Consider the following 27,250-nt stretch of genomic DNA (forward strand, 5'->3'; position numbering starts at 1 on the left):
TAAAATAATAATAATAATAATAGTAATAATAATTATAATAATAGTAATACAAAAAGTTAAAAATAAAAAACCCATCACTTTCTCTCTCTTGTTCTCTCTTAGAACCTAAATCCAAACTCACGGCAACAAGGACGTTAGGTCGGCAATGAAGACGGCGACGAGCACGACAACGAGTACGACTTCCATCTTTCTCCTCTCATTTCTTCCCCAAACCCATCTCTTAGAACCCTAGCCCCAAACTCACGGCAACAAGGACGGTAAATCGGCAACGAGGACGGCGACGAGTATGGCTTCCATGTAATCTTTATTTCTCTATTGCATTTTACTTATTCTTCTTTTTCTTGGGTTTGGGTGTGTTTTCAGTAGACAATAATTTGTTTAATTCTTGTTGTTGTTGTTGTTATTTGCTTTTGTAAGAGTTGTATGGAAGACCATTATCGATTAGCAAAATTTCTGAAAAATTTTGTTTGAAATGGTGTAAAATTCCTTTCCTTCCCGCCTCCATTCTGCTGCAATTTTTGGAACAAATTCGCGAGCTCGAGCTCGACTCGTTGCCAGCCCTAAAGAATTGGTTGGTTGCTAAAATAGCTATTCTATTTCGGACACTACTTTTGTGAATATGCAATAATTTCGGGAGCTGTAATTCACACTCTATATATATATATATATATATATATTTTCAAATAATCCAAACAGGATCTAACATTGAGATCATCATGGAAAACAAGTTAATAGCATTGAAGGGGAGAGAAACCCTTTACTCATTTACGGCATTCTCTAGAAATTTTCAACCTACAGGTAGGGCTGCTTCCCGAGTTTCATCACAATCCAGCATTTATGTCACTTTGAAGTTTTAACCCGAGCTTTAGCTTAAATTAGGCCGCGTGAAAGTTATGCTGCCTGAAGATGGGGAAGAAGTAGATGGCAGTTGGCGAGCTGGGCCCGTCTTTAATTCGTGGGCTGACGACTGATGGGTGAGCAGCTTGCATTCAATGCTGGATCAAGTAACATCAATGCCTATTAATATGTTAGCAAGACAATTATTGCATATAAAGAGTTGAAACGACTGTCGGAGGGTTTAGAGATGGAGGGATTGGAGGGGCTGAGGCGAACTTTCAGAAGCGGGAGAACCAGAGGAGTTGATTGGAGGAAAGCCCAACTTCTAGCCCTTGTTAAATATTTAGCAGAAAACGAAGCCCAGATTCTTGAAGCCTTGGAACAGGATCTTGGGAAACACCCTGTTGAAGCTTACCGCGATGAGGTCTTTTGTTTGTTTGTTTGTAGTTCCTTCAGATTTCTGTGTGTGTGTGTGTGTGTGTGTGTGGTTTGTGGTTGATATAAATGCTGGAAATTCTGTTAAATATCAAAAGGGGCTTTAGCAGAAGTTTGGGATTCGATGGTTTCCTTAATGCGAAGCAGAGATTGATATTGGGGATTACTTTGTGTCAATGCAGTTTCTCGTTTTTTGTTTTATCTTTCTATAGTATAAAAGGCAGTCATTTTTGGTCTTTATGGTTTGTGTTTTGCAGAAAATGAAATCAGTCCATTGGTCATTTGTCCAATTGCGCAATCATATGGTTATTTGTTAGATTGTATCTTAAGAAGGCTGTGCTTTTTGCCTATAATTTGTCCTAAACTGTGAAGGATTGCATGAACTTTTGTGCTTATTCTTTAGATTGTGCGTAAAGAAGGTGTCCTCTTTGCCTATAATTTTGATTACTTGTCCTAAACTGAAAAGGGTTGTAGTAAATTTTGTGGTTATTTGTAAATCTTGTCTGTTTATTGAGAATTAGCATACTTTAATAATGCAATAATTCAATCCCTGAAGCAGGAAAATTGAAAGAAACCAGTAACTTTTGTCATCTACTGCTGGCTCAGTGTCGAATCTTTTTTTCTTTTCCCACCCCCTGATCTCACATTGCAGATTGGATTGGTGAAAAAATCAGCAGAACACTCTTTGCTGAACATCAAGAAATGGATGGCGCCGAAAAAGGTACTACTTTTTTATCAAATGGAATTTCATCAGTTTCCGTTTCTCATAGGGATAGTGCAAGAGCATGAGATAAGTCTCATAGAAAAGTCCTTTGGATTCTTCACGTGGCAATTTCAGTACTCCTTTCACTAACAAGTAACAATTTCACAGAAGAAAAGTCCTTTCACTAACAAGTAATAATTTCACTTGGCAGAAGAAAAGTCCTTTCACTAACAAGTAACAATTTCACTTGGCAGAAGAAAAGTCAAAGTAGGAATGGACAATGACTTTTCTCCTCAGTCACAACAATAATAGAGGACAACATACACAATATTAATAATTGTTTTCCATATTATGAATAACTACAATTTAAGACTTATGATGTTACCAGTGTTCACATTTTGGAAAAATTACATATGCATCCTTCAAGATACATTTAATTGCACAAATATTTGTCGCTCGTAGCAGGACTACAAAATGTAACTGTTGATGTCGTACTCGTAATTACAAATACACTTTCTATTCAATGACAAAATTTTACATAAACATCTCCCTCAAGAGGTGTACCTGTAATTTTATAAAAAATAAAGAGAATGCCTGTGAAATTTGGCATAAGGAGAGTGCCGGTGTAATTTACTTAAGTTCAAGTATGATTGTAATTAATAAATATTTTTGTCATGTAGCCCTAATTGTAACCAAAATATTTATCACGATCTTTAACTATAAGTCACCGTGTGTAGTATCTACAAGACCATATCAAAGAACCATTTCTTAATTAATAGAAACTCAAAATTAATACATAATATGATATTATTTTCGTTTATTATATAGGTTTGAATCTATATATATATATATATATTAAACGGAATATAAATACAATAGATTTGAAATAAAAGGAAAGGAAAACATCATAATCTAATTAATAACGTACCATGTCTTACGTCTAATTATGGTAAGGTATACAAAATCTTCTCGAATTAAATAAGGATTTCTTTCAATTATTGACTCTGTTTTCATGGTTGACTCCCATTACAAACTATAGATCAGACAAAATATGTGGCAAGATAATTACGTTTATACTTTTTGACCTATGATTTATTTATACAAATAATTTCTATTCTTTTCATAATTATAAAAATTACCCCTAACAAATAAAAAAATAAGGGTATTTTGTGTAACTACACCTACAACCTCAAATGATATGTTTATAATTTTGGGAAAAATGAGGAGTATTTGTATATTTGAATCTAAGCACAAGAGGTGCCAGCATAATTTATCCTATTAACTAATAGGAAAAAATGTAATTTAGCCCATATGATATGAGAAATATGCAAAAAGAACTCAATGTAGAAAATAAAATAGCAGATTACCTCCTTCTATGCAATATTAATTAAGAGTTAAATGCAATTTACCCCTGTAATATGAACAAATAAACCCTTGTAAATTGCATATTATAGGGATAAAATGCATTTAACCCTTAATTAATATCCATCCATATATATATATATGGGGTGAATAGCAATTTACTCCCCTGTGATATTGAAAATAATCATATTACCTCCTTATGAAAAAAAATATAGCGATTTACCCCCCTATACTTTTTTAAATGAAGCAATTTACCTCCTTATATATGAAGGTAAATTACTTCATTTTGAAAAATATAGGGAGGTATATTGTTGTATTTTAAAAAATACAATGAGGTAAATCGCTATTTGTTTTTGCATAAGGGGGTAATTTGCTCATTTGTGATATTACAACGAGGTTGATTGCATTTTTCCCTATATATATGTATTTATACGGGAGTGATGAGATGTTGGAGTCGAAAGGCTTATTTGTTGAACACAGATTAGCTGTCTTTCTTGTCCTTACAAACTGAAAGATTTGTTGAAAGTGAAAATGCATTGCTTTAAGGTTACCAATTCTACACATCCATCTCTATATAAATTTGCTTTCTTTTTATTCCTATTAATATAATAATGTGATATGCGTTTTAATTATTTTTTTATGTATTCATTTGATTTTTTTTTACTTAGTTTGTGGTTAAATTTTTAAATTCTTTCTTTTTATTTTATTTATTTATTTTACTGAGATTCAAAGATAATGAAATGCTTTTGGTATTTTACAGAGATTCAAAGATAATGAAATGTGTTTTCTATGTATTTGCTTTTTTTAGTTTTGATAATTCCCTAAGTAAATATTAGATTGGAATTAACGGAGTAATTAAGACAAGGGATTTTTGGTTTTTGTGAATTAATTTTTGCACTCAATTATATATAAAAATAAAATATTAAAGTTGTAATGCTTAATTTATATTGATTAATGTATTTTTGAGTAAAGGTAAATTAAGGTGTGAGTGCATAGATCGAGTGTTATAATGGAAGTGATGGGGAATGGGGATATGTACACGAAAGATGGGACGTTGGACTTCCGCAACAATCCCGCAAACAAGAACAAAACTGGAGCCTGGAAGGCCTCCCCCTTTATTCTTGGTATTCTACTCATCATCATATTCGAGAGTTTTTGAACTATCTAAAAGAGAACGAGATTCTCTCTCATTGGACTCCTATTAGAACACCATAGTTGAACGGCGTTTCTATAAGGAGAAACCAATATGATGAGCTTCATTGAGTTGTATCTATCCTTTTGGGGTTACGCACTTGAAACGAGTGCCAAGTTATTGAAAATGGCACCATCTAAGATTGTGACCAAGATACCATATGAGATATGGTATGACAAGCCTGCTTCCTATAAATACCTTAGGATATGAGAATGTCCCGCGTATGTTAAGAGACTAATAGGAGACAAATTGGATTCGAGATCTAGTCTGTAGAGGTTCATCGGATATCCAAAGGAAACTACAGGACAATTATTTTTATGATCCCTCAAAACAAAAGGTGTTTGTTTTGAGAAATGCAGTGTTCCTGAAAAAAAAAAATATTATTGAATACCCAACGTGAGGAGTTGCTTCTTGAGGAGTCAAGTGAAGCAAGGCCTGAGGTAGCAGTAGCGTCATCTTCTGTACTTGTGGTTCCCAAAGAAGATACTCCAATTCTTTGAAAGTCGACTAGAGTATCTCAGCCGCTGGAGAGATATGGTTTACTGGTGACTGGTTAATTGGATAATGATCCAAAAATTTGCAAAGAAGCAATGTCTGACATTAATTCTAGAAAGTGGCTTGAGGCCATGATATCCGAGATAGACTCCATCATTTCCAATAAAGGATGGACCTTGATAGAACCGCTTAAGAGCTTCAAGCCCATTGAGTGTAAATGGGTTTACATGTGAAAACTTGGAGCTGATGGGGAGGTGACTACCTTCAAGGCCAGGCTAGTGGCGAAGGGTTATACTAAGAGGCCTCGTGTGGACTTTGAGGAAACTTTTTCACCTATAGTAATGGCCAAGTCTATTCGAATTTTACTTTCCATATCTCCATATTATGACTATGAGATATGGCAGATGTATGTGAAAATAGCGTTCCTTAACTGTTTCATTGAGGAACAAATGTATATGGATCAGCCGGTGGGTTTCATATCCATAGGAGAAGAGCATAATGTTTGACGTCTCCATTAGGTCCATTTATGGATTGAAACTAGGGATAACAATTTAACCCGAAACGGCCCCCTAATGGGGGGGTTTTGGGTCTAAATATGATTCTCAGGGCGGGTCGTGGGCCTAAAGATTTAAGACCCGCCCAAGTCCAGGACGGGTCTATTTTGTAGTTGACGGGGTGGGTCCTGAATCTACCCAAATCCATTTCATACTCGTCCCATTGCCATCCCTAAATATTAACTCTTCTATAGTTTGTATTTTTATAAACAGTAAATGGCCTAAAAAATGTAAAGCTTATAAAAAACGTATTTCTTTAAAAATATTTGTTAGATTTTATATTCTATAGTTTATGTAAAATTTCTTATATATTGTTAACAACTTATATCAGTAGTTTTAATGGTAGTAATTCGAAATCTTTAAGTGGGTTCAAATCTTTCTTGTAATTATATTATTTTATTTAAAATAAAATCATTCAATGTTTAATCTCTTTTCTACATACGTGGACAAGTTAGTTTTGATCTAATTTGTCATTTACATTTATCTATAAATATAGTTAACAGTTAATTACATTAACTTTCATTAATTATTTCTTCTCATCATTAATTCTTTTTTGTTTAGTCCATCCATTTATGTTAAATTCTTAACTTTTTTTACTATAAATTACTTTTTATTTTTAAATATTTACAATTTCTTTCAAATTTTACATCAATTAGTTTATATAATTGAAGTAATTTTATATAAAAATATTTCACAACTTTTAAAACTAAATTTTGTCCTGATATCAATTGATAGATACCCTATAATATTTTTATCTATCTTCTTGAAAAGTTCTCTTTAATTAAAAAAAATATAATTATTTTTTTCCTATCCTTTGAGTTATTCTTTTTATCCTTTTTTCACTTTATTATATTTATGACTATTTCATCATGTTTTATTTTATTTTGTTTTTTTATGTACATACACACTTATTATTGATTTTGTTTCAGAGGTCCTATAATAAAAACTATAGTGTTTAATAATTAATTATAAATAAAATATTATTCTTAAATTAATAAATTTACAAATTCGTTAAATCATAAAACTTACATTTATCTATTCAAATGTTATTGATTCGATTAAACGTTGGATTCATTTAAATTAATAATTTTCTTGGTTGAAGTGATAATCATATAAACATAATTAAGTTGATATTTATAATTTAATATAACTGACGATAATATATACTACATCTACATCTACATCTACACAATCTACATTTGTGTTATAGCACAAATATATACTATCAACTTAATTATGTTTATATGATTCATTTGTGTTCTTGTTTGCGGGATTGTTGTGGAAGTCCAACGTCCCTTCTTTGGTGTACTTATCTTCATTCCCCATCACTTCCATCATAACACCCGATCTTTGCACTCACACCTCAATTTACCTTTATCCAAAAATACATCAATCAATATAAATTAAGCATTACAACTTTAATATTTTATTTTTATAAACCTCACTATCTTGCCACATATTTTGTCTGATCTATAGTTTGTAATGGGAGTCAACCATGAAAACAGAGTCAATAATTGAAAGAAATCCTTATTTAATTCGAGAAGATTTTGTATACCCTACCATAATTAGACGTAAGACATGGTACGTTATTAATTAGATTATGATGTTTTCCTTTCCTTTTATTTCAAATCTATTGTATTTATATCCCGTTTAATATATATATGTATATATATAGATTCAAACCTATATAATAAATGAAAATAATATCATATTATATGTATTAATTTTGAGTTTCTATAAATTAAGAAATGGTTCTTTGATATGGTCTTGTAGATACTACACATGGTGACTTATAGTTAAAGATCGTGATAAATATTTTGGTTACAATTAGGACCACATGACAAAAATATTTATTAATTACAATTATACTTGAACTTAAGTAAATTACACCGACACTCTCCTTTAGATTATGCCAAATTTCACAGGCATTTTCTTTATTTTTTATAAAATTACAGGTACACCTCTTGAGGGAGATGTTTATGTAAAATTTTGTCATTGAATAGAAAGTGTATTTGTAATTACGAGTACGATATTAACAGTTACATTTTGTAGTCCTGCGACGAGCGACAAATATTTGTGCAATTAAATGTATCTTGGAGGATGCATATGTAATTTTCCCAAAATGTGAACACTGCTACAATGAATATAACTGGCAACATCATAATTCTTAAATTATAGTTATTCATAATATGGAAAACAATTATTAATATTGTGTATGTTGTCCTCTATTATTGTTGTGGTGAGGAAAAGAGTCATTGTCCATTCCTACTTTGACTTTTTCTTCTGCCAAGTGAAATTGTTACTTGTTAGTGAAAGAATTTTTTTTCTGCCAAGTGAAATTGTAACTTGTTAGTGAAAGTACTTTTCTTCTGCCAAGTGAAATTGTTACTTGTTAGTGAAAGTACTTTTCTTCTGCCAAGTGAAATTGTTACTTATTAGTGAAAGGACTTTTCTTCTGCCAAGTGCAATTGTTACTTGTTTGTGAAAGGATTTTTCTTCTGACAAGTGAAATTGTTACTTGTTAGTGAAAGTACTTTTCTTCTCCCAAGTGAAATTGTTACTTGTTAGTGAAAGGACTTTTCTTCTGCCAAGTGCAATTGTTACTTGTTTGTGAAAGTACTTTTCTTCTGCCAAGTGCAATTGTTACTTGTTAGTAAAAGTACTTTTCTTCTGCCAAGTGAAATTATTACTTGTTAGTGAAAGTACTTTTCTTCTGCCAAGTGAAATTGTTAGTGAAAGTACTTTTCTTCTGCCAAGTGAAATTGTTACTTGTTAGTGAAATGAGCACTGAAATGGACACGTGAAGAATCCAAAGTAATACAGAATGTGATTTTTTATTGAGTTCCCCATTTTGAATTCCTGTTCACTGAAGCTTTGATTTATTATTTTTATTTTGTTTTGGGAAATTATTATTTCCAGTTTGTTAATTTTACTCATTATTAATTTTAATTCTATAAATATGTTATTTATTAATTTAGCTCTTTAATTTACAAAGATGATGAAATTAATCCTCTCCTCTTTATCAATTTAGTCTTTTAATTTACGAACATGATGAAATTAAACCCTCTGCTGGTTGGGAAATATTGGATATATTTTAAATTTTTAATCCTATATGGTACAAGAAATTACTTGTGAGGTGGCAATGTGACATGGTACATTTGCAGTTGTACGGTGACAGATTTTTTGCTTGAAATTATTTAAGTCATATTATTAATTTTAATTTTATATTATCAAAAAAAATATTTCTTTATTTTTTGGAGAAAACCTAAACTAAAAAAATGCTCTTTTATTCCGAATACACCAGAAAAATAAATTTAAAGGATATTTGTAATTAAATAAGGCTAGCAAACGAGTCGAACCGACTCGCGAGCCATCTCGAGCTTAAAGGATGGTGGGATAATTATCTATCTCAACAAGATAAAGATAGTATTATCAATACTGTTAAACAAGAAAATAATAATTTAGTTGAAAATGCAGTTTATACACTTGCTGTTAATATTATTGAACACTTTACAGGAAGATTTAGTGATAATAGTGATACTATTAGAACTTTACTACAAAATCTAAGGTGTAAAACACTTTCAGACTTCAGATGGTATAAAGATACTTTCTTAAGTACAGTAATGGAATTACCAGAATGTAATAATATACACTGGAAATCAAAATTTATTGATGGTCTACCTAGTCTATTTGCTGAAAGGATTAGGAAAAAATTAAGAAAAGACCAGATTAATATTCCATATGAAAGTTATACTTACGGATCTCTAATAGATACTTGTATACAAGAAGGATTAGCTTTGTGTAATGAAATAAAGCTTAGTCAACAAATTAAAAAACAAAACCTTGATGAAAGGAAACAATTAGGACAATTTTGTCAACAATTTGGTTTAGAAAATCCTACTACTAGTAAGGACCATAAAATTAATAAGCCTTATAAATCAAAACATAGAAAATATTCTCAAAAGTATATAGAGAAAAAGAATAAAAGAAAAGAAGAAAAATCTCAAAGAAAACCGAAATATTCGAAATATAAAAATAGATATTGTAAGATTTGCAAGAAATTAGGTCATACTGCAAAATACTGTTGGACTAAAAAGAAGATTAATAATCTTGAAATATCAGATGATATAAAAAATATAATAATACAAACTTTACAAGAATCAGAATCTGAAAATACAGAAACAGAAATAATAAGTACATCTGAATCAGAAGAAAAAGAAATATTAAATGTGTTAGAAAATGAAAATATTTCAGAATCAAGTTCAGAATGTGAACCTTGTAGCCTAGGACTAGCTTGTCCTAAAGAACTAAATAATATTAATAATAAAAATGATATTGAAAAATCGGAATTGTATAAAATACTCTCCCAATTCTCAGAAATGAATATTAACGTTCTTACTTCAAATCATGCTTTTGAATTATTGAAAGCGATTAAAGATCCGAAATTAAGAATGCAAATTATTGATGAGATTAATACTGAATCCAGTACTTCTACTTCTTATAATACAGAAGAAGACTTAAATGGAACAATTATAAACCCAAAGAGATCATACAATATGAATGAGGTAATGAACCAACTTAGAAGTAAATATCAATATAAAAAAGATAATATATCTCTTCAAAATTTATATAAAGAAATAAATAATCTAAAAGAAGAAATTAAAATATTGAAAGATAAAAATACTATTCAAGAATCTAGAATTTCTGACTTAGAGAATATTTCTAGATTAGAAAGTAAATCTCAGAATGATAATAAACTAAAAATAGATGAGCATAGTATTTTCTCTGAAAATTTTTTATCAACCATAGAAATGGTTATATCCCAAAAATGGTATATAAAAATATCTCTTTTGATTGATAATCATTATACAAAATCATTTACAGCTCTTGTTGATAGTGGTGCTGATTTGAATGTTATTCAGGAAGGATTAATACCAACTAGATATTTTCATAAAACTAGTCATACTTTATGGCATGCTGGAGGTGATAAACTCCAAATACAGTATAAAATTCCTAAAGCTTTTGTCTGCATTGATAATAAATGTATTTCTCAAAGTTTTATTCTTGCTAAGAATATAACTAACCAAGTAATACTTGGGACTCCATTCTTACATAACATTTATCCGATAAAAAAGATTGATAGTAAAGGAATTATAGGAACTTTCCAGAATGATGATATATTTCTTGAATTTATTGTTGAACCATTTAGTAAAATGTTGCATAATATTTATGATAATATTAAAGCAAAACAGAATCAAATTAATTTCTTAAAACAAGAAATAAACATTATAACAATCGAAGAGCAGTTGAAGAATCCTAAATTACAGGATAAAATTAGTTTATTAAAAAATCAATTTTCTTTAGAAATTTGCAATGAACATCCTAATGCTTTTTGGGATAGAAAGAAACATATAGTTTCTTTACCTTATGAAGATTCTTTTGATGAAAAGAATATACCTACTAAGGCGAGACCTTGTCAAATGAATTCTGAATACTTAGAATTATGCAAAAAAGAAATTGAATCCCTTTTACAAAAAGGATTAATAAGTCCTTCTCAATCTGCATGGTCATGTACTGCTTTTTATGTTAATAAACATTCTGAAATTGAAAGAGGTATTCCAAGATTAGTTATAAATTATAAACCACTTAATAAGGCATTAAAATGGATTAGGCATCCTATTCCTAATAAAAAAGATCTACTTGATAGACTTTATGATAGTTTAGTATTTTCTAAATTTGACTTAAAATCAGGATATTGGCAAATACAAATTAATAAATCTGATAGATATAAAACTGCATTTAATGTTCCTATTGGACATTATGAATGGAATGTTATGCCATTTGGTTTGAAAAATGCTCCTTCTGAATTCCAGAAGATTATGAATGATATTTTTACTCCTTATAGTACTTTTATAATAGTATATATTGATGATATATTAGTCTATTAAAAAACAATTGAAATGCATTTTAAACATTTAAATATATTTAAACGTCTAATTATACAAAATGGTTTGGTAATCTCTAAGTCAAAGATGGAATTATTCCAGACAAGAATAAGATTTCTAGGTCATATCATTGAAAAAGGAAGCATTATTCCTATTAATAGAAGTATTGACTTTGCAGATAAATTTCCAAATGAAATAACTGATAAAACTCAATTACAAAGATTTTTAGGAAGTCTAAATTATATTGCTCCTTATTATAAAAATTTAATAGAAGATACGGCTATCTTATATGATAGACTGAAAAAGAATCCTAAACCATGGACAATTGCTCATACAGAAGCTGTTAAAAGAATAAAATCTAAAGTTAAAACACTTCCTTGTTTAATGTTAAGTAATCCAGATTGGAAAAAGATCATAGAAACTGATGCATCTGATATAGGGTTTGGAGGAATATTAACCCAGATAAATCCTGAAACAAAACAAGTATATCTTGTTAGATTCCACTCAGGAAAATGGAATGATTCTCAGAAAAATTATGCAACTATAGCAAAAGAGATTCTAGCTATAGTCAAATGTGTTTTGAAATTTCAAGATGATTTATATAATCAAAAATTTGTGATTATGACAGACTGCAAAGCAACCAAATTCATGTTTCAAAAAGATTTTAAACATGATGTTTCTAAACAAATGTTTGCAAGATGGCAAGCTCAATTAGCCCCATTTGATTTTGAAATATTTTATAAAAAAGGAGAAGATAATAGTCTTCCAGATTTCTTAACTCGGGAATATTTTAACAAATGACAGGCATGAACTCCCGAGGTCGGGGAGCTTCCTCTTATAGAGGAAGAGGTAGTCGAGGCAAAATACCTGAGATTATATCTCATAATGGAAAACAAAAGCTCATAGCTATGGATTTATCACAAGATCCTGAATACCAGGCATTCTTGGAATATAAGAAAGGTCAGCAATCTCAAACTGAAGGGAATGATAGTCCCTCGTATGCCAAAATAATTGGTGATGAAGAATCTGAATCCAATAATATTGGATTTTCAAAAACCCAACATAAAGAAATTATATTTCTTTTGGAAGAAAAAGATTTGAAATGGAAAAATGATCCATGGGTTTTAATGCAGAGGTATTTGGATAATTCATCCTTACCAGCAAGGACTTATAAGTCCAGATATTTTTTTGAACAAATACTTGTTCAAAATGGCTCATGTGAAATATCACATTTTACGAGCACAAATAAAGAAATTTATAATTTCAGCAAAATGATTATCAAAAAGGTTATACCTTTAGAAGACTGGGGAATTTCTCCTATGAAAGATAAAGAAATTTTGATCAATAAATCAGCAGTAAAATATAATTACTGGGATTATTGTGATGCCTTTATGAAGGTATTAGATTATGAAAATGATAAGCACAAACATTCCTGGTTTATAAAGGTTTGTGCCAATGTTTATAACACTGATATCCCGCACTGGTTTATACACTGGTTCTACTATTTTGGTCCCACTCCAAATATTTTACCTGAGAAAATAAAATTCTTTTTTGATAAATGGGTGGATATTTCACCACAATTGATAAAGAAACAAGAAGCTAAACTGTTCATAGAGGGAATAGCCTCATGTTTCTTCTTCATTGAATTTTCAATACCTTGGATCTGGAAATGGACGCCAGAAATTGGTCAGACAGAGGCTGGAATTCCTTGCTTATACAGAATATCCCATATAAAATTTTGGGATAAAATGATGAAAACTGATCCTAATACAAAGGAAATATTTGGAAAAGAGACAATGGATCTCCTCCAGACGAAAATTAGCGTCTATGAAAATCAAAAAGAAGATATTGCTACCCCATCTCCTTTCGATCATATCTCAAGGAAATTCAAAATGAAGTCAGAATTTCTGACTAAGGAGCAGATGGTTGCTGCATATGTGGAAGAGATGAAAAAGGACCTTATGGCACATTTTGGGGAGGATAATAAATCCACCAAGTCAGATTCAACCATGGCATCCGAATTCATGCAAGATGCTCAAGATCCAAATAATGTGGAATTTGAGGATAATTTTGAAGCTATCAAGGAAACCTTGGTAGAAAAAATTCATAAGAAGGATATGGAAGAATCTTCCTCAAACCAGGCAGAAACTGGGAGAAAATCTGATTAAAGAAGGTATCAATGCATGATTATCAGTGTCAAATGACGCATTAATAAGCAATTAATAAGATGACGTAATCAATGACGTCAAAACAGACAAGAGGCCGGGAATCTCGGCTTTTCTATTATTCATTTTTTACTTTTAGTTCAATTATTATTGTAACTGTAGCACTTTTTCCAGAAATATCGGTCTTATACTGTGTAATACACGGTTTCTACTGTAGTTTGTAGGGCTAGACCCCTGTAGAATAGGATCCCTTGTATCCTATAAATACAGGTGTTTAGAGTGTTAAGTGCAGAACCTTGGAAGAAACCTCTCTTTTGTTTTCTCTCTTTCTCCTCTGCTCATGTGTTGAGCAATCTTTTCTCATTGTAAATCTATATATTAAAATAAAAGAAGTGTGCTACATAAGGACTACTGTAAGTTTTACTCGCTTTATTTTAATTTCTGTATTTTATTTATTATCTTATTTTATTGTTCATGGATAGCCTTATAGGCTAACCGATTCATGTGTTGATTCCTAACTGTTAATTACTACCAGGATCATCAGGCAGGGATAGGATAATTTTACAAGATAATGAATAACCGGCAACCTTTCATAAAATTTATATCCAAATATAATACTCCAAACTGCCCCTAAAAACGCCTTCAACACGGCTATGACCGGGGTCTTACCAGGAGCCATATATTTAGAACATAATTTTTATGTCAAGGCCAGTTATTATTATCTAACCTATAAATTTGATGAGTCCTAATTATTCATGATGCCAAATTCATGCTAGTGTAATTAACAGTTAGGAATCAACACATGAATCGGTTAGCCTATAAGGCTATCCATGAACAGTAAAATAAGATAATAAATAATTAAAATAAAGCGAGTAAACTTACAGTAGTCCTTATGTAGCACACTTCTTTTATTTTAATATATAGATTTACAATGAGAAAAGATTGCTCAACACATGAGCAGAGGAGAAAGAGAGAAAACAAAAGAGAGGTTTCTTCCAAGGTTCTGCACTTAACACTCTAAACACCTGTATTTATAGGATACAAGGGATCCTATTCTACAGGGGTCTAGCCCTACAAACTACAGTAGAAACCGTGTATTACACAGTATAAGACCGATTTTCTAGAAAAAGTGCTACAGTTACAATAATAATTAAACTAAAAGTCAAAAATGAATAGTAGAAAAGCCGAGATTCCCGGCCTCTTGTCTGTTTTGACGTCATTGATTACGTCATCTTATTAATTGCTTATTAATGCGTCATTTGACACTGATAATCATGCATTGATACCTTCTTTAATCAGATTTTCTCCCAGTTTTTGCCTGGTTTGAGGAAGATTCTTCCATATCCTTCTTATGAATTTTTTCTACCAAGGTTTCCTTGATAGCTTCAAAAATATCCTCAAATTCCACATCATTTGGATCTTGAGCATCTTGCATGAATTCGGATGCCATGGTTGAATCTGACTTGGTGGATTTATTATCCTCCCAAAATGTGCCATAAGGTCCTTTTTCATCTCTTCCACATATGCAGCAACCATCTGCTCCTTAGTCAGAAATTCTGACTTCATTTTGAATTTTCTTGAGATATGATCGAAAGGAGATGGGGTAGCAATATCTTCTTTTTGATTTTCATAGACGCTAATTTTCGTCTGGAGGAGATCCATTGTCTCTTTTCCAAATATTTCCTTTGTATTAGGATCAGTTTTCATCATTTTATCCCAAAATTTTATATGGGATATTCTGTATAAGCAAGGAATTCCAGCCTCTGTCTGACCAATTTCTGGCGTCCATTTCCAGATCCAAGGTATTGAAAATTCAATGAAGAAGAAACATGAGGCTATTCCCTCTATGAACAGTTTAGCTTCTTGTTTCTTTATCAATTGTGATGAAATATCCACCCATTTATCAAAAAAGAATTTTATTTTCTCAGGTAAAATATTTGGAGTGGGACCAAAATAGTAGAACCAGTGTATAAACCAGTGCGGGATATCAGTGTTATAAACATTGGCACAAACCTTTATAAACCAGGAATGTTTGTGCTTATCATTTTCATAATCTAATACCTTCATAAAGGCATCACAATAATCCCAGTAATTATATTTTACTGCTGATTTATTGATCAAAATTTCTTTATCTTTCATAGGAGAAATTCCCCAATCTTCTAAAGGTATAACCTTTTTGATAATCATTTTGCTGAAATTATAAATTTCTTTATTTGTGCTCGTAAAATGTGATATTTCACATGAGCCATTTTGAACAAGTATTTGTTCATAAAAATATCTGGACTTATAAGTCCTTGCTGGTAAGGATGAATTATCCAAATACCTCTGCATTAAAACTCATGGATCATTTTTCCATTTCAAATCTTTTTCTTCCAAAAGAAATATAATTTCTTTATATTGGGTTTTTGAAAATTCAATATTATTGGATTCAGATTCTTCATCACCAATTATTTTGGCATACGAGGGACTATCATTCCCTTCAGTTTGAGATTGCTGACCTTTCTTATATTCCAAGAATGCCTGGTATTCAGGATCTTGTGATAAATCCATAGCTATGAGCTTTTGTTTTCCATTCTGAGATATAATCTCAGGTATTTTGCCTCGACCACCTCTTCCTCTATAAGAGGAAGCTCCCCGACCTCGGGAGTTCATGCCTGTCATTTGTTAAAATATTCCCGAGTTAAGAAATCTGGAAGACTATTATCTTCTCCTTTTTTATAAAATATTTCAAAATCAAATGGGGCTAATTGAGCTTGCCATCTTGCAAACATTTGTTTAGAAACATCATGTTTAAAATCTTTTTGAAACATGAATTTGGCTGCTTTGCAGTCTGTCATAATCACAAATTTTTGATTATATAAATCATCTTGAAATTTCAAAACACATTTGACTATAGCTAGAATCTCTTTTGCTATAGTTGCATAATTTTTCTGAGAATCATTCCATTTTCCTGAGTAGAATCTAACAAGATATACTTGTTTTGTTTCAGGATTTATCTGTATTAATATTCCTCCAAACCCTATATCAGATGCATCAGTTTCTATGATCTTTTTCCAATCTGGATTACTTAACATTAAACAAGTAAGTGTTTTAACTTTAGATTTTATTCTTTTAACAGCTTCTGTATGAGCAATTGTCCATGGTTTAGGATTCTTTTTCAGTCTATCATATAAGATAGCCGTATCTTCTATTAAATTTTTATAATAAGGAGCAATATAATTTAGACTTCCTAAAAATCTTTGTAATTGAGTTTTATCAGTTATTTCATTTGGAAATTTATCTGCAAAGTCAATACTTCTATTAATAGGAATAATGCTTCCTTTTTCAATGATATGACCTAGAAATCTTATTCTTGTCTGGAATAATTCAATCTTTGACTTAGAGATTACCAAACCATTTTGTATAATTAGACGTTTAAATATATTTAAATGTTTAAAATGCATTTCAACTGTTTTTGAATAGACTAATATATCATCAATATATACTATTATAAAAGTGCTATAAGGAGTAAAAATATCATTCATAATCTTCTGGAATTCAGAAGGAGCATTTTTCAAACCAAATGGCATAACATTCCATTCATAATGTCCAATAGGAACATTAAATGCAGTTTTATATCTATCAGATTTATTAATTTGTATTTGCCAATATCCTGATTTTAAGTCAAATTTAGAAAATACTAAACTATCATAAAGTCTATCAAGTAGATCTTTTTTATTAGGAATAGGATGCCTAATCCATTTTAATGCCTTATTAAGTGGTTTATAATTTATAACTAATCTTGGAATACCTCTTTCAATTTCAGAATGTTTATTAACATAAAAAGCAGTACATGACCATGCAGATTGAGAAGGACTTATTAATCCTTTTTGTAAAAGGGATTCAATTTCTTTTTTACATAATTCTAAGTATTCAGAATTCATTTGACAAGGTCTCGCCTTAGTAGGTATATTCTTTTCATCAAAAGAATCTTCATAAGGTAAAGAAACTATATGTTTCTTTCTATCCCAAAAAGCATTAGGATGTTCATTGCAAATTTCTAAAGAAAATTGATTTTTTAATAAACTAATTTTATCCTGTAATTTAGGATTCTTCAACTGCTCTTCGATTGTTATAATGTTTATTTCTTGTTTTAAGAAATTAATTTGATTCTGTTTTGCTTTAATATTATCATAAATATTATGCAACATTTTACTAAATGGTTCAACAATAAATTCAAGAAATATATCATCATTCTGGAAAGTTCCTATAATTCCTTTACTATCAATCTTTTTTATCGGATAAATGTTATGTAAGAATGGAGTCCCAAGTATTACTTGGTTAGTTATATTCTTAGCAAGAATAAAACTTTGAGAAATACATTTATTATCAATGCAGACAAAAGCTTTAGGAATTTTATACTGTATTTGGAGTTTATCACCTCCAGCATGCCATAAAGTATGACTAGTTTTATGAAAATATCTAGTTGGTATTAATCCTTCCTGAATAACATTCAAATCAGCACCACTATCAACAAGAGCTGTAAATGATTTTGTATAATGATTATCAATCAAAAGAGATATTTTTATATACCATTTTTGGGATATAACCATTTCTATGGTTGATAAAAAATTTTCAGAGAAAATACTATGCTCATCTATTTTTAGTTTATTATCATTCTGAGATTTACTTTCTAATCTAGAAATATTCTCTAAGTCAGAAATTCTAGATTCTTGAATAGTATTTTTATCTTTCAATATTTTAATTTCTTCTTTTAGATTATTTATTTCTTTATATAAATTTTGAAGAGATATATTATCTTTTTTATATTGATATTTACTTCTAAGTTGGTTCATTACCTCATTCATATTGTATGATCTCTTTGGGTTTATAATTGTTCCATTTAAGTCTTCTTCTGTATTATAAGAAGTAGAAGTACTGGATTCAGTATTAATCTCATCAATAATTTGCATTCTTAATTTCGGATCTTTAATCGCTTTCAATAATTCAAAAGCATGATTTGAAGTAAGAACGTTAATATTCATTTCTGAGAATTGGGAGAGTATTTTATACAATTCCGATTTTTCAATATCATTTTTATTATTAATATTATTTAGTTCTTTAGGACAAGCTAGTCCTAGGCTACAAGGTTCACATTCTGAACTTGATTCTGAAATATTTTCATTTTCTAACACATTTAATATTTCTTTTTCTTCTGATTCAGATGTACTTATTATTTCTGTTTCTGTATTTTCAGATTCTGATTCTTGTAAAGTTTGTATTATTATATTTTTTATATCATCTGATATTTCAAGATTATTAATCTTCTTTTTAGTCCAACAGTATTTTGCAGTATGACCTAATTTCTTGCAAATCTTACAATATCTATTTTTATATTTCGAATATTTCGGTTTTCTTTGAGATTTTTCTTCTTTTCTTTTATTCTTTTTCTCTATATACTTTTGAGAATATTTTCTATGTTTTGATTTATAAGGCTTATTAATTTTATGGTCCTTACTAGTAGTAGGATTTTCTAAACCAAATTGTTGACAAAATTGTCCTAATTGTTTCCTTTCATCAAGGTTTTGTTTTTTAATTTGTTGACTAAGCTTTATTTCATTACACAAAGCTAATCCTTCTTGTATACAAGTATCTATTAGAGATCCGTAAGTATAACTTTCATATGGAATATTAATCTGGTCTTTTCTTAATTTTTTCCTAATCCTTTCAGCAAATAGACTAGGTAGACCATCAATAAATTTTGATTTCCAGTGTATATTATTACATTCTGGTAATTCCATTACTGTACTTAAGAAAGTATCTTTATACCATCTGAAGTCTGAAAGTGTTTTACACCTTAGATTTTGTAGTAAAGTTCTAATAGTATCACTATTATCACTAAATCTTCCTGTAAAGTGTTCAATAATATTAACAGCAAGTGTATAAACTGCATTTTCAACTAAATTATTATTTTCTTGTTTAACAGTATTGATAATACTATCTTTATCTTGTTGAGATAGATAATTATCCCACCATCCTTTAAGTTGTCCAGTAAATCCAGCAACAATCATTGCTGCAATAGTTTTATCTGAATTATTACTATTTTTGCAAATAGTGGAATACATAAGCATTCTATGTACTGTGTTATAAATCTGTTTATTAGAATATCCATCTATGTTCCATTCATAAATCTTATTACCTGAATAACTAATATCTATTGTATCAGTATATTCTTCATGTAAAACATCCATAGGTGTTGGCCTATTATAATAGAATTTACTTTGAATAGGTTTATCAGCCCATTTGTTAGTAATTTTATTGATTTGGTTTTTAAAAACTTGTTTATGGTTGTTATTTTCTATCAATTCATACTGTAACTCCTTATCAAGAGTTTTTATACTTAATTTACTGAATTTTTCTTCAAGCATTTTTTCTAATTCATGTATTGGCCTTATTTTGAAATCAGATATAACTGGAGGAGGCTGAAAGCTAGGAGATGCTTCTTTTTCCTCAGATTTTGTTTCTATTATGACCGGTTGTATATTATTTATAGCTTTAATAATCATTTCAATTTTATTATGAATTGATTGTATTTGTTCTCTTAAAATATTAAGGAATAAATTCGTATAATTTTTTTGTTCAAACATATTATTAATATGCTTACAAGTTACTGTAAGGGTGTCTGTTTCTGTTAATTTAGAAAAGGCTGTAAAATTATGAATTTTTCCATTCTTTTCAATATGAAAAGATTGTTGTGGAGGGTAAAGACCTTGATAAACTTTCCCTGATTCTAGTCTATAATTTCTTTCTATAACAGAAATATAGTTTTTGACATATGTATCAATAAACCATGTCACAAAAGGAATTAAAGCATTTTTTTCTTTGCAAACCTTATAAAATTCATCTTGAAAATATAACATTTCTTGCTTATCAAAGCTTTGAAAAAACCATTCTCTGAATTGGCTATAACCTGCGTCTTTAAATTCTTCTGAAATAATTTTTCTGGCTGGAGAGCCAGGGCTAAAATCTATAATAGAGCTATAATCCATTAAATATTAAACTCCATTTCTGGCATAGTCGGTTCTAACTCACTATTATCCTGAGTTTGATTATTAGCTTCTCTTACAATATTTTGTATGTTGATATATAATTTTTCTGTAACAGGAGTAAATATTTCTGTTTCTCTTATTTGAGAAGTAGAGGCTCTAGAAGGCATAGGAGATTCTACCCTATAATCTATAGGTGATATGTAAGATCTCATTGAGTTACATTTCTGAAATAGTAATGATTTAGAATTTGTTTCAAATTTGATATTTACAGTTCCTTCGTTATTTTGAAGAATATCTATAATTTTATTATGATCTTGTATTTGTGGCCTTTTAGGTACAGCTTGTTCAATTATCCAGTTTTCTGGAAAAGTTATTTCATCCCATTTAATAGGTCTTCTTGTAGTAATACTTGAATTACTGAAATTAGTCTCAATTAATATAGTTTCATTTCTTGACTTATCAATCCTTTTACATTGTGGATTTAATGTAAATAAAGGCTTATAATATATTCTATAACAGATACATATTACTTCTGTTCCAGGCATATAATCATAACCATGAGTTTTAACATTTAATGTTAAGGCATCTAATATATTAATATCAGATAAAGATAATTGTAAATTTGGATATACATTAAAATATACTGGTCCGTGTGCCAGACTAGATTGTATTATGCCCATAAGGGATTGTTTCCAATTTAAATTTCTACCATCTCTTAAAGCTGCAATAAAGCTTTCTGGTAAACCTTCTAAAGTCAAAGGTTTAAATGCAATTTGTACAAGTCCTATATGTAGAAATTTATGTGTTTGTCTGTAATGACTAATGTCCTTTTCAGATAATAATCTTATTATCATTTCGTCATTATCTAATGAGATAGATTCTTCAGTAGTTTTTACTACCTGTTTTAATCCTAATTTTTCAAAAGTTCCTAATTGATATATTAATCTCGGTTCAACTTTTGGAATTGTCATCTATTTAATAAATCCAAATTCTGAGGTATATCATATTCCTCATTTTTAATATTTTTAATATTAGAATTCTTATTAAGTATGTTCATGTGATGCATGAAGAAAGTCATGTGTTGATCCATAACATATTAATTACTACTACCATGGCTCTGATACCATTACTACCAGGATCATCAGGCAGGGATAGGATAATTTTACAAGATAATGAATAACCGGCAACCTTTCATAAAATTTATATCCAAATATAATACTCCAAACTGCCCCTAAAAACGCCTTCAACACGGCTATGACCGGGGTCTTACCAGGAGCCATATATTTAGAACATAATTTTTATGTCAAGGCCAGTTATTATTATCTAACCTATAAATTTGATGAGTCCTAATTATTCATGATGCCAAATTCATGCTAGTGTAATTAACAGTTAGGAATCAACACATGAATCGGTTAGCCTATAAGGCTATCCATGAACAGTAAAATAAGATAATAAATAATTAAAATAAAGCGAGTAAAACTTACAGTAGTCCTTATGTAGCACACTTCTTTTATTTTAATATATAGATTTACAATGAGAAAAGATTGCTCAACACATGAGCAGAGGAGAAAGAGAGAAAACAAAAGAGAGGTTTCTTCCAAGGTTCTGCACTTAACACTCTAAACACCTGTATTTATAGGATACAAGGGATCCTATTCTACAGGGGTCTAGCCCTACAAACTACAGTAGAAACCGTGTATTACACAGTATAAGACCGATTTTCTGGAAAAAGTGCTACAGTTACAATAATAATTGAACTAAAAGTCAAAAATGAATAGTAGAAAAGCCGAGATTCCCGGCCTCTTGTCTGTTTTGACGTCATTGATTACGTCATCTTATTAATTGCTTATTAATGCGTCATTTGACACTGATAATCATGCATTGATACCTTCTTTAATCAGATTTTCTCCCAATTTTTGCCTGGTTTGAGGAAGATTCTTCCATATCCTTCTTATGAATTTTTTCTACCAAGGTTTCCTTGATAGCTTCAAAAATATCCTCAAATTCCACATCATTTGGATCTTGAGCATCTTGCATGAATTCGGATGCCATGGTTGAATCTGACTTGGTGGATTTATTATCCTCCCCAAAATGTGCCATAAGGTCCTTTTTCATCTCTTCCACATATGCAGCAACCATCTGCTCCTTAGTCAGAAATTCTGACTTCATTTTGAATTTTCTTGAGATATGATCGAAAGGAGATGGGGTAGCAATATCTTCTTTTTGATTTTCATAGACGCTAATTTTCGTCTGGAGGAGATCCATTGTCTCTTTTCCAAATATTTCCTTTGTATTAGGATCAGTTTTCATCATTTTATCCCAAAATTTTATATGGGATATTCTGTATAAGCAAGGAATTCCAGCCTCTGTCTGACCAATTTCTGGCGTCCATTTCCAGATCCAAGGTATTGAAAATTCAATGAAGAAGAAACATGAGGCTATTCCCTCTATGAACAGTTTAGCTTCTTGTTTCTTTATCAATTGTGGTGAAATATCCACCCATTTATCAAAAAAGAATTTTATTTTCTCAGGTAAAATATTTGGAGTGGGACCAAAATAGTAGAACCAGTGTATAAACCAGTGCGGGATATCAGTGTTATAAACATTGGCACAAACCTTTATAAACCAGGAATGTTTGTGCTTATCATTTTCATAATCTAATACCTTCATAAAGGCATCACAATAATCTCAATAATTATATTTTACTGCTGATTTATTGATCAAAATTTCTTTATCTTATTATAATTATTAATCAATATCATACAGTTTATTTTGGATAATAATAAAATGTGGTACTTTTATTTATACATTTAATCTTTATACAAAAATAAATTTAATTAACAACTTAGTAAATTATAATATTTTTTATAATTAAAATTATTATTTAATATGGCACATATAAACTTTATGTTATATTTTAATATATATTTATATTGTGTTATAATTTCTATAAATTGACAAGTAATTCACTTATGATATTTTTATCTATTTCTGATATTATATTTATATCAAGATACATATTATGTATTATGCAATCTATTTTATTACTTATAATTTTATGTCGAAATTTAGTGATTCCAATGAATTAATCTAAAAATAATGATAATGATAATAACAGTGATGGTTGAACAATTTTAATTATTTTTATTATTATTTTATTATATATATAATGAGATAAAAAAGTTTAATCAACACTTATGATATCTTAAATTCAGAATCCCGAATCATACCAAATTTAAATATATATAAGACCATGTCCATTAGATTATATCAGACGGTCTGATTTAAAATCACATGGCCTGATTCAACGACACACTGACTTGAATGATTATATTTATGTTCCTTGTATGATATCTAGACATCTGTATATCCACTAAGTCTAAAACTTTATCAAATGTATATTTCTGTAAATTTGATCATATCTAACTGTTTGATTTGAATTTTGATGGTCCAATTAACTCATATTGTTCAACAATGTAAGATAATAGTTACATAAATGTAACACTAACATTTATAAATATATAAATTTATTGTAGATTGTGAACATATATTAATCTCAATTATAAAATATTTTTATGTATTTCAATTGCATTATTTCAGATAATAGATACTTTTCTATAATTTTAAATTGTTCAGTATGAATTTTTTATATATTTTACTAATTATATTACTACTAAACTAATCAATAGTTTATATTTATAACAATAAATTAAAATTTCATACTATATTTTGGTATATTTATAATAGAGTATACATTATACAATCTATTTTATTACTTATAAATTTATGTAAAAATTTGGTGATTCTCATGATTTAATCTAATAATAATAATAAAAAATAATAAATAAAAAAAATTCAACTTGAGCTCGAGCCGAAAAACTCAGAATCGAACTCGCCAAAAAAGGTCAAGCTCGACTCGCTCGACTCATTGACACTCCTATTTGTAAATGTCAACTACAATTTGAAATGGGATATATTTTCCTCTTTTGATATTTTTATAAAATATGAACCAATTAAAATTATTTGAACTTAATTTGGTATCATTTGTTATCATTATTGTACTGACTCATATTTATTAATTTTCATTTATATTATCATAAAAATTATTTTTCTATATTTTCTAAGAAAGATATCTAAATTAAAATTCACTTTATCAGATTTACATCAAAAAAATAAAGTAAGATGGTACTGTAAATTATGTCAATATAAATTTCAAGTAAGATACAAATTTTCTTCTAAATTTAAAAGTTATTCAGTAAAAAGCATACTTGCACAAATAATTTCTAATACATTAATTCTAATGTGTAAATTGAAATGTTAAGAATAAAATTTATCAAATAAATAAATAATCCGAACAATCTTTAAAGATAAATAAACTGGACGAAGACATATACATAATATCAAGTGCGCATATGCTATATATGCGACACTTGCTATTATGTATATAACTATTAAAAATGAATCAAATAAAATATTTATATAAATTGTATATTATTAGTTTTTATAGTTTTAAAAAATACCTAATAATATATATCAAGATAATAAATTAGTATAAATATTTTGATTTATAAAACAAATTGACAAATAAAGATAATAAATAATGTAGGAAAACCAATTACTATAACCACCATAAGGTAGTTCTGAAAAAACATGATAAATAGAGAAGTTAAGAAATAATTAATTAATTTAATTTTTGTAAAAAAATAACATACTAAAATTAAGCGAGATACCAAAAGGATTTATCGTTAAAGATCGTGATAAATATTCTGGTTACAATTAGAACCACATGACAAAAATATTTATTAATTATGATTATACTTAAACTTAAGTAAATTACACCGACACTCTCCTTTAGATTATGCCAAATTTTACAGACATTCTCTCTATTTTTTATAAAATTACAGGTACACCTCTTGAGAGAGTTGTTAGTGCAATATACTTTATGAGATGTTTATGTAAAATTTCGTCATTGAATAGAAAATGGATTTGTAATTACGACTACAATATTAACAGTTACATTTGTAGTCGTGGGACGAGCAACAAATATTTTTGTAATTAGATGTATCTTGGAGGATGCATATGTAATTTTCCCAAAATGTGAACATTGGTACGTTGAAAAGAACTGGCAACATCATAATTCTTAAATTGTAATTATTCATATTATGGAAAACAATTATTAATATTGTGTATGTTGTCATCTATTATTGTTGTGGCTGAGGAGAAGAGTCATTGTCCATTCCTACTTTGACTTTTCTTCTGCCAAGTGAAATTGTTACTTGTCAGTGAAAGGAGAACTGAAATGGACACGTGAAGAATCCAAAGTAATACGGAATGCGATTTTTGATTGAGTTCATTGTTTTGAATTCCTGTTCACTGAAATTTTGATTTATTATTTTTATTTTGTTTTGGGAAATTATTATTTCCAATTTGTTACTTTTACTCATTATTAATTTTAATCCTATAAATATGTTATTTATTAATTTAGTTCTTTAATTTACAAAGATGATGAAATTAATCCTCTCCTCTTTATCAATTTAGTCGTTTAATTTACGAAGATGTGGGAATTGGAACTTCTCCATCCACTACTGCTGGTGCTGCCATGGTTGATGAGAATTTTGAAGGTGCTGGTGTAGCATCAGATCTCTTGGACCAAGGATAGTCACGCCTTAGAGAAAGCGTGTTCGTATTTCAAGTTTTCTTTATTTCTTAGTTGCAGTTTGTTAATTATTGTACAGTCATCCGCACAGTCACTTATTCGGCATATAATTGGGACACGTCATTTTGACGAGGCAGTTGCAGATTAGTTACGCTTGGCGGGGTTTGTTATTTTTTAACTGTTTCTTCCTCCTTCCCATATATACTCTGTAACTTTTGTTTTCCTCTGTAACAATTTCTGAAGCAATGGAAACAATCTTAGCTGTCTTCATTTTCTTTGTGCAATTGCATTTCTGGTTCATCACGTTAAACTACAATCTTGACATGGTATCAGAGCTTTCATATTGAAGGTCTCTTGATACTCCGTGTGTGCATTCATTCACCTGTTAAGGGCACATTAACAAGCGGTGATCATGAGGGATGCGCCACCAACGGCGGAGGAACAATACGAGAGGGATGTGCTCTATTTACATCCTTCAGACAATTCCAGTTTTGTGTTGGCATCTACACCACTGATTGGATCTAACTATTTGACTTGGAGTAGAGCGGTATACGTCGCTCTAGTCTGTAAAATGAAGCTAGCCTTCATTGACGAAACATTCCTACGGCCACCATCCGGTTCTGCTCTGTTTGAGCAATGGAGAAGAGCAGACCTTATGGTAACCTCGTGCTGTGTAATTCGATTTCGAAGTACATCGTAGAGGCCTTCATGTATGTGAGTTCGTCTAGAGAATTGTGGCTGGAGATTCAGTTTAGATACGATCGCAGCAGCGACCCTATGATCTACCAAACACAACGTGAGATTTCTTCTGCTAAGTGAAATTGTGAGTGAAAGGAAAACTGAAATGGACAGGCGAAAGAATCCAAAGTAATACAGAA

General features: G+C 29.7%; 1 non-coding gene across 6 annotated transcripts; it reads left to right on the top strand.

The window, feature by feature from the left end:
- Nucleotides 1–91: 91 nt before the first annotated feature.
- LOC105171094 (uncharacterized) lies at nucleotides 92–26,642 on the top strand. Of its 6 annotated transcripts, none has more exons than XR_016067571.1 (4): nucleotides 92–297; nucleotides 880–1,261; nucleotides 1,925–1,993; nucleotides 20,134–20,362. It is a non-coding gene; the product is annotated as an uncharacterized LOC105171094 (transcript). The 6 variants fall into 6 exon arrangements; XR_016067574.1 differs by lacking the exon at nucleotides 92–297 and adding an exon at nucleotides 16,678–16,769 and having other exon boundaries at nucleotides 710–1,261; XR_016067570.1 differs by lacking the exon at nucleotides 92–297 and adding an exon at nucleotides 718–798.
- The last annotated feature ends 608 nt before the right edge of the window (nucleotides 26,643–27,250 follow it).

This window comes from Sesamum indicum, linkage group LG9, assembly GCF_026168435.1.
Source record: "Sesamum indicum cultivar Baizhima isolate 11 linkage group LG9, ASM2616843v1, whole genome shotgun sequence".
NCBI classification, from domain to species: Eukaryota; Viridiplantae; Streptophyta; class Magnoliopsida; order Lamiales; family Pedaliaceae; genus Sesamum; species Sesamum indicum.